This window comes from Nanorana parkeri, unplaced genomic scaffold, assembly GCF_000935625.1.
Source record: "Nanorana parkeri isolate BGI_ZX_2015 unplaced genomic scaffold, ASM93562v1 scaffold1725, whole genome shotgun sequence".
Lineage (NCBI taxonomy): Eukaryota > Metazoa > Chordata > Amphibia > Anura > Dicroglossidae > Nanorana > Nanorana parkeri.
Genome location: NW_017307993.1, coordinates 169,975 through 181,822, shown reverse-complemented (window position 1 = coordinate 181,822; position 11,848 = coordinate 169,975).

Genomic DNA, 11,848 nt, shown 5'->3' with positions numbered 1-11,848 from the left:
TGGATTCTTTAACTTCCTGTTTAAGCTAGAATTTCTAATAAGGTGTGTTTACGTTTAGGGTAATACTAGTGATTATAGCAGTAGCAGCTGAATACACTGTAGGTTTTAAAGAAAATGAAGAGTAGAGACTTATGAACAGACTGATCCAAAAGGTTATTTGTTTTGGTCTAGGAACTGTCTTCTAAAGACAATACTATTATTTCAACTCAATGAATGTGCAGATGAAATAAGTAGACAGGGATTTTCTTTTTCTCGTGATTGGATAATGGAAGTGAATCTTCACAAATTTTATTGTGTGAACATTTTAAAATGCTTTAGTAAATCGGCCGCAGGAGAGTGTTATCTAAGAGCACTACATTATATCAACATGCTGAAATATCTAGGAATGTTAACATGAGGAGGCTGATGTAAAGACGTTGAGAATGTTCACTCAAAAAATTGTGTGATTATTTACCTCAGTTATTCAATCATGTGAAAGTAAATTTCGGTTTATTTTGTGAATACCCAGTCATGTGCAGATCTTTTTCAGGTGAATATTCACAACCGTTTTAAAAACATTCTCAACTCCTTCAGTAAAACAGCCAATTACATCATACCTCTAAGGTAATATGTCAGAATTTTGAGATTATACGTTGAACTCTGGCACATTATTTAAGATTTGTGAGAGCTTTTTCTTACGCTTACCCTACGGCTATTTCTAAAGGTCAGGCTGCTAGAAGCACGATTTACCTCCAGTGAAGGTAACCCATCATGCTGGTATTTTTCAAAGGTTGCAGGGAGAAGAAAAATTGTATTACATATAGCAAAAGTACAGTTATACCTTAACTAGTGAGAGCCATGATTTTATTCTGCCCCACACAAGTGACTGAAGGGTTATCAAATATTAAAGCCCGACAAAGTGAAACTTAGCCTTGGTATATGGGACCACTAAGGAGGCATAGAAGAACAATATAAGTGCTGTACTATTTCACCATTTTTTGACTTATCTGAATGTTCTATAGCGTTTGTTGTGTATATAGAGGAATATTGCACCACACCCCTTGTATATGTGTACTCAAATACCAAAAAAAAACACTGGGACGTTTAAGAAGCTGAGGCATACTCCTTCACTCATTTAAAGTAAATAAACACATTTATTGAATCAATATTCATAGAAATATTGATAACGATTAATAAAAATACAATTCCATAAAATCAACAAATATGGCAGATCCAGCCCTCTAAGCCATAGCTGTGGGCCAGCATAGTGCAAAAACAGTCTGATCGTATAACATAAGATCTCCTTCCCTTCGTTAGCCGACAGAGCCACTCGGGGAAGGGGGGAGGAGTCCGGTGACGTCGATGTCCGTGACGTCACCGGATCTCCGACGGAAGACCCGGAAGCCGGCGGAGAGGTGAGTAACTTTGATCGATCAAAATAATTTTGATCGATCAAAGAAATTAACGATTTATTGACGGCACACCCGAAAATATCTCACGGCACACTAGTGTGCCGCGGCACAGTGGTTGAAAAACGCTGGTCTATACATAGCTTGCAATCTTCCTCTTTGCTGTAGTATTGTGGCCCAATGTGGCTCAAATGTAGGTCGCTGCATTTCACATCAATGCTTCCTTAAGACCCTAAATTGAATCTGTATTGTCTTCAATAAAGAAATTTATCATTAATTGGTTTCCATATTATTTATATAAACCCTTCAACATGATTCCAAAAATGAGGTTTGTCATAAACACAACTGAGGTTTAGTATATGAATCTGCCAACAGCCTTCCTGTACCCAGAAGGAAACCAACCAATTAGGGGTAATGGGGGACATGAAAGGGTCTCCTTAATGTAACCTTAAAGAGGACCTGTCACTACTAAAGTGCTACCACATAGGGGGCTTGTGAGCTCCCCATGTGATAGCAATAAAGTAAAAAAAAATAAAAGAAGTTTAAAAAATAAAGCCAATAAATTCTAGGGCCAATATTCATGGTTAACGCTACAGGCTTTTAAAGCATCACCTATGGAAAGTTGAGGTACTGTATTTTTTTGCTGTATCACAGGCACACACAATTTTTAAGCTTGGCATGTTGGCTTTCAGACATCTAGGGGTTGATTTACTAACCTTATAAACACACCACGAATGTGTATACACCTCTGCAGTGTGTTCCCTCCCAGCATGATCTATGGGTGGAATCTAAACACCTTTGTAATGTGTACACACCCAGCAGGTGTGTTGTGCAAAGCCCTGAATGAATTCCAAGGTGATGTTGGGTAAATTAGCTCTATGTTGTGTTGCTTGCGTTGATGAATGCAAGGAATGTAAATGCATGAGCTAACCATTTTTGTCTAAACTGTGAAGCAGCATTATATATGCATCATGTGCATGATTTTTCCATATATGGCATTAGTGGAAATATGCTTTTAGAGACTTTTTGGTTGATAAATACGTTTTGCTGTGTGAAAATCACACACACCTGGTGTGTGTGTGTGTTTAGGTTAGTAAATCACCCCCCTAATGTCACCGTTGCAGCCCACGGATCGTGCTTGATCAGCTTCTACCCCGGCTTCTCTAGCTAGGTTATGACAGCTCTGAAACCAGAAGCGATGAAATCATAGTCACTCTCGGTTTCATCCAGCAGGGAGGAGATCAGCGAGTGGACTGGTTTCTCTCTCCTCTATCTGCCAACACAGGGGGTATCATGCGGGGGAGCAGAACAGGCACGTGATTACCAGCCGCTGGTAGCGATTGGTCAGGTGTTTACATGGGCCTGCAGCTGATGTATGACAAACATCATTGACAGAAAAAGGGTTAAAGGCCCTGCAAGTACAGATAAAGAACTGTTGATTTGCCAGAAATGCACTCAGCTCCTAAATCTGTAAAACAAACAAGTCAAGGCAACTGGACTTGCTGTATTTTTCTTGAAGACATTTCACTGGTCATTCAACCAGCTTTCTCAATTCAGAATGAATTCGGATTCGCATTTTTGTAGACTAAGTTGTATCAACCCTGTCCATTATCTTTTGCCACTTCCACTCTTAGATCACCACAACATTTAGGCTTTTTATTCTGTAGGTCTGATAAGAACTAGGCCTGCTCTTTGAGACAACTCAAGAATTGTGCAGAGGACACAGGACAGTTTAGAATTTATGAGATTAACAGGTTTACTTTTGCACTTATTAAACAGATATAAGAAAGCGCTTTCAATAATATATTAAACAGACCAATCGATTAATTATAACGCACATACAGATCCAACTACATTGGCCTTCCTAATATATATATATATATATTTTATATGAATTTTTATGTTTTATGATGCAATTTGCTCTATGATGGAATTTCCACTATTGCAGTAATTGCAGTATGTACAGTATACACCCTCTTGTTTAGTGCAGTGCATTCACTGAGCAGCTGAGTATTTAGTTTTAGGTTAGGACGTGGATCTTTTTCTGTAACAAATTGCTCTTCTTGTCCTTTTGGCCAGTAGATTAGCTAATTTGGCATTCATTATCATTACATGAAGATGATACTCTTCTTTGTGTCTTATAGCTCCAGTTTCTCCTGTTTACTGCCCAATGCTTCTGGCTGTCTACAAGGTGTCTTATATTTCCTCTTCTATTTACTATCTCAGTCTTATCTGTCTGAAATAACATTTACGGTTGATAAAACCCCAAAAATCTCCACCAAGCTCATTGTTTTGGAGTATAGATGTAAAAACATGTTTCACATCTATCTCAGAAGTCCCTCCACTGGTTGCTAATTACAAAGCTAATACAGTTCAAACATTTAAGTGTAACCTAGATCGTTTTCTCCAGTCTGGTCCAATCATACATCTAATTAGGGCAGTACCTATAACAAGACAGCCTGAATCAGTTGCCTCAGGTGGCATCTCATTGGGTCACATGGAGGGGCTGCAGCTGTGCCTGCCACCCCCTTATATTATATTTTAGGCTGACGCTGCATAGTCTTTTTTCCCTAAGTTGCACTAATTGCGTGCATCAATCACATAGTGGTCTATGACGTAATAGCTACTACTGAACTCATCGTTTAATATACGGCCTATGATGCACGAACCTCTAATTCACCTTTAGATTGTGAGTGACGCCAGAGGTCCAAGCCTGATTTGCCGTTACACCACTCCTCCTGAGTCCAGCTTCTGGATATCACATTCTAAAGCTGCATACAAGTGCGCGGGTGGCTGTAGATCATTTATATATTAAAGCCAGCAGTCCTGATCTTGATATAAACCACTTCAGTACTGGACATTTATAGTATATATGTACTCATGTATATGTATATCGCTACTGAAGTGGTTAAAACTGTCCTGCTGATGGCCAATTGTACACTGCTGTATCCTCTGTGGTCTCTTTATTCTTGTAGTAAAACATGTCTGTGCTCTGTCTCAGCCAATTCCCCCTCATTAAAAATGTCCTCCTGCTGACCAATTTTTTACACTTCTGTACATCTGCAATCTGTTAATTCTTAATGAGAGTTTGATATAAACATACTAGAGCAGTTTTGCATCAGAGAGAGCATGGAAAGTCTTAGCGAACCATTGGCCAATTTAAAAAAATCAATTCCACAGCCAAATATGAATTGCCAGAGTATACTTTTGTTGAGGCTGTCCGTGAAAATTGTACCACTCCATAACACCACATACATCTTTAAGGCATCAGCCAAGCATGTAATTTAAAAGATTTGTGTATTTTTTAATGTTACCCTTGCAACCCCATTAAAGACCCTCTGAACACTGTACGGTACTTCAAAAAAAAAAAAAATGTTGGCATTGTTACATGTAGCAGTGGCCAGCTTTCCATGCCTTTTTTGACAACAGCTTTCCTATTAGCCCTAACAATGGCCTGCACCTACTAACAGGATTCAACTCCCATAGACTTCAGAGGGGTTCATTGCTAGGTTCAGGTTTGTCAACTTTCAAACAGGATTCGATGAACCATTGATAAACCCAATGCGTGCAGATTCACTCATTCCTATATCTTGAAAAATGAAAATCTTTAGGGCCTGAAGAAGGAACCCTACGTGGCCCCGAAACATTGGCTTAGTGAGTGCTGGGGATTTTCACTTTTAAGGATCCTGCAACATGGCGTCATCCATGTCAACGATTCGAGGGCCACGGCCGATAAAGGGATAGGTCAATACGCTGTATGGAGTGCAGGTGACCCACCACTATACTTCATCCCTATGTCTGACATGATGAACATTTTTTCTACTAGAAGGAAAACAAATCTGATTGGTTACTAAAAATAACATGTCATTTCCTTATTACAGTTTTTATTCGAGAAGGCCTTTATTTCTTCTCCAATTAGAGGTGGACAAATGTACCAGATAATGTATTATTAAAAATGTAACATATAAACAAGATACTGGAATTAAAAGCATGATTGTATTTAATGCAAAATAAATTTATAACATAAGGTTTATGCACGTAAACAATCTTAATTTTGTAGCAAAATAATTTGATCTTATAGATTACATTGTTTCTCATTAGAGATGTTTTGTATCATTAAAAGTTGCTTTAAGGAGTCTGAGTAAGCCCTAAAGTGGAAACAGCTGTGAGCAAGTAGATTTTCTGGCCCTGCAATGTCACCTGGGCTTTGATTCATGAGTTGTTTTTAAACAGCTTTCATATGCCTGGGGGATCCAGCACAAGTCGAGAGATACGAAAGCTCAATTCAATTAGGCCTAGTATTTTGGTCTTGTAAAGATCTTTCTAGATAATTATTCAAAATGCTCATCTCATTAGAAGTTACATATAGACATTATTTCCAGCAACCTATTAGTCCCATTGAATATGTTTGTTTGTTTCTTTTTTTTTTGAAAGAGGCTTTTTAGAATGAGACTTGGTAAAAATGAAACTATTTTCTGCAGTTACTGTTTTGTATGGCCACCACATGCAATGTAGGACTATAAGAAGTGCTGTTTCGGTCCATTTTGTCAAGGTGAGGCCTTGCTAAAAGAATGCAGTGATTCGAAGTAGTTGCAGGTGTGCCACAGTCTAGACCAAACATGGGCCGAAAGCCGTGACTTTCAGTGGGGATGATCGAGAAGTGAGCGAGCGAAGGTAAGCGTTTGCGCACTTCCTGATCTATTGAGCCGATGTTTGACCGTTTCAATGTCACACGTAGGCTTGAACTATGAATTGAGTGAACTATGAGGTGAGCACTCATCCTCATAGTTCGAGCCTACGTGTGATAATGAAACGGTCACACATCGGCTCAATAGATCAGGAAGTGAGCAAACGCATACCGTCGCTTGCTCACTTCTCAATCATCTCCCTGCAGAAAATGAACAGGATACCTTGTCTTGAGCGTTTTGTCATGCTTGAGCAACAAAATGCCTAGGTGTGAAAAGAGCCTGAACGGAGACTTCGAGCTCTGCGGTAAAATTCCATTGCTGCATTAAAAAGGGAAGCTGCAAAAGTAAGAATATGTCATTTGTAAACTTTATGTCCTACACCTGCCCAAAACTAATTAGTCTGAATTTGATGTCCTATTGGAAATATAGAGTGATATATGAATTATGTGAAACCTCGCGCCACTACTCTAATCAAGTTAAGCAGCAGCTGAAATCTGTGTGGTCAGATATAACGTATCTTGATGAAGTCACGCCCTTTGACGTAACGTACGTAGGGTGGAGTAGAGGAGCTGAGCGATTTGCACACAGTGTCTGTGGCTGCTTACAAAATACCTCAATTTTATCTATGATTTGTGAGTAGTATTCCCCTTTTTTTAATAAAGTCTAGTATCCTTTTAAAACCATCTGCACTACGAGTTTCCACTTTTTATTTTATTTGATGCATGGGCCATTTGGATGAACTGTCTGTTTCCAACTCCTGAGACTGCAAGAGAGTCTGTACCTGAGAGGAGGTAATCACTCGGAGGTATTCGGCATCAGGTGCTTCCTCTACCTGTTTTGAATTAGAGGAACAGCGCATACAGACCCTGGTGGGTCTCTGCTAAAGGTGAAGTGCATTCCAGAAGATTTCTTTGTTGATGGTCACAGGAGACTAAGTTTATTCTACATCCAATGTTTTATCTTCTATTTACTTAATGGACTATTGAAGATCCAGGATCATGGACATTTTTTAACCATTTATTATTTTCACTGGAGTGCAAGTTACACACATGCGTTTTTCTTGTCGGTATTCTTTGCACATTGCATCACATTGATTCACAGTTAATATTTAGTGCATTTGATTTTTCATTATGGATATTTTGTAGCAATTACTTTTACACTAAGGTGCATGTTATATACATGCGTTTCTTTTTTGTTTTGCACTTTTTACACATTGTATCACATTACTCCAAGGTCAGCATCTACTATATCTGACACTTTGCGGTCTCATTCACACAGCGCGGCTTTTACCATTAATTTCATAGAGTGATATATATTTTGTTTGGCAAGTTATTAATTTTCATTTAATCACTGAAACTGAACATTTCAATTAAAAGTTAACTTATTCTGTGATTTGCTTTAGCATGGCCTGTCTGATGTTTTAAACAGGCAGATAGACATATATTGCCTTTTAATTAATTCTATGCTGCGAGCGCTTGGAGCATTGCCTCCTGTCTCCCACAACAATCTGCTGCTTGATCAGGATGCTTCTGTACAACTAAATGTCTGTCACGGTCATGTTAGAGATGTTGACAATCACACAAAAATCCAATTAAGCAAGCCAATCATTGCTAATTACTGTATTAGGTTTGCTTGTAAATCTGCCTTGCAGTACGCATCTTGTGCTCTCCTAAATCCTGCATATTGCATTTTCTTCAGTGATACTTTATCATCTGATTTACTGTATGCCTTCACACAGAGTGTCAGTCAATTATGGCTGGTTGAAGTTTAGTGGCATTTCTTTTCTGTGTTTGGCCATGTTTAAATTTTAAAATATTGAGCAAATGCCAACAGAGAGCTGGCCATACATTTTGTTTTATTTCTTTATGCAGTTCTAAATGAAAAGTAGCTAGAAAATCGTTCTGACCTTGCATTGATGAATACTACTTGCATTTGAACCACAGCCCCTACATTGTACTACCCCATGGCAAATTATGTAGCAAAGATTCACATCACACAACCTCCACAAGCAGTGAGAATAAGGTCATCAAGGTTAAATTAGCACAGAAGCAGGTATAGCCATATAGCATTTGAACTGAAAGGATGGAGTAGGGTTTGTCCTTGCATAGTTTAAAAGTTATTAACCCCAGTGGTTTGCCTTGATTGGGAATTAGGACAGCTGGTTATGGTGCAGAGTTTTAACTTCTGAACAATTGTTTTGAATGAAGCCACCAAAGCTCTGAGTTTTGTCTTAAAACCATTTTCATCGATAGATATACTATACTAAACACACGCGCAAGTGATATACTGTAATGGTATAATCCTGCTACTGTTCCATTAAAATACTTGGTAGCTTACCTGATTTTTAGCTAGATTAAGATATTTTTTGGCCTTTTGCTTGCCTGAGGGTTTAAAAAATGTTCAGGAATTAAGTTTTAAACACGGTTTATTTTTTAACTTTATGGACTTCTATCCATTTCACAACTCATTGAATAACCCAACATGCACTCTCTAGCTCAGTTAATGAGGTAATGAAAAGAGAAAAACTTTAACTACTGTAGTTAGCAAAGTGATTGCTCATTGAATGGGTTACTTCACATTGCTCATTTCATTACTAAATAATCCTCTGCATGTCATACCTTTTTATAAAAAATATACTTTTTCTGTTATTTTGTGTTAGGATATTTATATTTATCAGACTACCTGCTACTTTTGCTGTGCACATGGTAAATGTTTGCTCAATCCTAGCAATCTGTAACTGAAAATGCCAAAAATTAATTATGCAAAAGTATTTGCTAAAAGCCAGCTATTATATAGTTATGTGTATTTGCAAATACAACCTTATAATAGTTCTTCATTTGCTTATCTTATTTTCTTAAAACTTTGTTGTATATTATTGGAATCTTTATGGAAACAGGTCATTTATATTCTTAATTTTAAGGGGTATGAAAAGGCTTAACAATTTAGGTTTTGAATAGAGCAGGAGAGGGTTATGTCCCTTGTAAAGATTTCCTTGCTGTCTCTGTCCACGTTTGCGAGATTCACTCTTATTTCTTCTGCAATTATTGCCACCAAAACAGAAAGCGATGGGAAATCCAAAATGTTAGGATTGTTATGACAAGAGATGAGAGGAAATCTTCCAATGGGGATACTGTCCAACTATCATTTGTAGCAATTTTGGACATGATAACTTAATTTGATGCAAGTCCATGGATTTCAGTTCTTTTATTACAAACTCATATTCATTTTTATGGATACTTCAATGGATCCAATGGGACCAGTATATTTTCTCAGCTAGAAGTAGAAATATTTTACGTGATATGTAGTTTTCACTACTCCGTCATATCCCACATTGTTTCTGAGGACATACAGGACAGTTTCATAATGGCTCCAACTCACATTCTGAAGACCCAGAGGACAGTCCAGAGAAGACTCCTCAAGTCACATTCAGGGGGACACAGAGGACAGTCCTTAAGGTCTCTCCACATCTGTCAGTCTTGCTCATTTGTTTCATTGTTGTTTTTTTATGACACATAATGACACATTAGACTTTACTGAAGCTTCACCCCTGGAGAGCAACTTAAGGGGATTCCCATCATCCCTCTCCTCCTGCTTCTTTTTCTCCTTCCCTATCTTTCCCTTTTTCCTTTTCTTTTTTTTTCCCCTCTTGCTCACCTCTCTACCTCACATTTGACAGATTATAGACAATGGTACAGGACTCACCAATCATATTTAGTGGCTTCTGCCTTGGTATGACTATCTAGGGATGCTAGACTCTCTCTCTATTACTAAGGTTGGAACGTGTCAGAGGGGGCTGACCTTGGGCGAGACACCAATGATATGGTACAAGCTTCAATAAACTGTCCCAGCAGAATCCGGTGTGCAGCCAGCTTTTCTTTTTATCTAAGGATGCTAATGAACTACTTGTGTAATTTATTAATCAAGTCTTGCATGGTCTTGTCTATAGTGTTTGAGCTGTTTAACAATTGAAAATCGGTGTAAACATGTTATTCTCTGAAGCACCCTATACTGTTAACCTAAAATGTTCAATAAAAAAACAAAAAAACAAAAACACTATCAAAAGTTAAAAAGCTTTACTGATGTGTAATAGTAATTCTACAGATCAGACTTTTTTCAGCATAAATCATGAAATGCTCAGAACTCTAATACATGTCATTCAGCCTTTAATTACAGTCTCAAATCCAAGACATCAATTCCAAACTAGTTTATCCAAACTGATTGCGCTAGGAAAATGTGAAATAAATAGATAGATAAATGAATAAATAAAATACCAGCTGCAACAATGTGTATCAAAATGATCAAATGTAGGCTAATATGTTGCGCTTGGTGTGTGTATTCAACCTTTTTGTGTTCTCTCATAAACTAATGTTTGAGAAAGTTAATCGACAAATGTAATCAAAGTGTATAGAAAACAAATCGTGTCTCTGGTGATACTAATTCAAAGTGATTTTAGGATCTTTAAATCGTGCAGGAGTAATTGAAACAACTAAGTAACTGATTGGATAATTAAATAAATAAATACATAAATAAATAAATAAACCTTGCCTCGTCTTTTGTTATTCAATCTCTACTTTGTGGTAGTAATTTATGTGTAAAAACCGCACATGTGTGATCTAAATATCAACTGTGTATAAAAATATGTGATAATAATATAAATCACATAAAGCGATGTGAGTATAACAAAGTTCGTCACCGAAGGAAATTATTGAATAAACGGCAGAGTGCAGCAGAGGTGGCGGCAAGTGGAAAAAACGCTTTTTATTCACTCTATTTAAGTACAGATATTTTAAGCATACAGTTTCTTGGGGTCAGTCTGTGCTGTTCCACAATGTATCAGTAAAAAATGGACTTCTGGGAAGAATAGAGTTCTTAAGGACAGAACTACAAATGTTAAAAAGGAAAATGGTAAGTTGAAAATAAACAAATGTTTGTTACTTTTTCTTCTGTCGATGGATCCACGGAGCTTCTCTTTTAGCCTCTCTCTCCTCTCCTGCATGCTGCTTACACTCCCTCTCGGTACCGATGGTACGCACCCTCCAGGTGTAATTGGAGGTAACCACGGAGGGTCCAGCCAGAGAAAAATAGAAGGGGAGAAGCCACAGAAGAGAGACAGATCTAAGTGCAAATAGCAAGAACTTTTATTTGGATTTAAAAAATTGATACATTGTGGAACAGCACAGACTGACCCCAAGAAACTGTATGCTTAAAATATCTGTACCTAAATAGAGTGGATTAAAAGCGTTTTTTTCACTTGCCGCCACCTCTGCTGGACTCTGCCGTTTATTCAATAATTTCCTTAGGTGACGAACTTTGTTATACTCACATCTCTTTATGTGATTTATATTATTGTCACATATTTTTATACACAGTTGATATTTAGATCACACATGTGCGGTTTTTACACATAAATTACTACCACAAAGTAGAGATTGAATAACAAAAGACGAGGCAAGGTTTATTTATTTATTTATTTATGTATTTATTTATTTAATTATCCAATCAGTTACTTAGTTGTTTCAATTACTCCTGCACGATTTAAAGATCCTAAAAGCACTTTGAATTAGTATCACCAGAGACACAATTTGTTTTCTATACACTTTGATTACATTTGTTGATTAACTTTCTCAAACATTAGTTTATGAGAGAACACAAAAAGGTTGAATACACACACCAAGCGCAACATATTAGCCTACATTTGATCAATTCCAAACTATTCTGCCTCTCTTTGCCAGCCAAAATGTCCATTAACCCTTTCGCTGCCAAGGACGTATG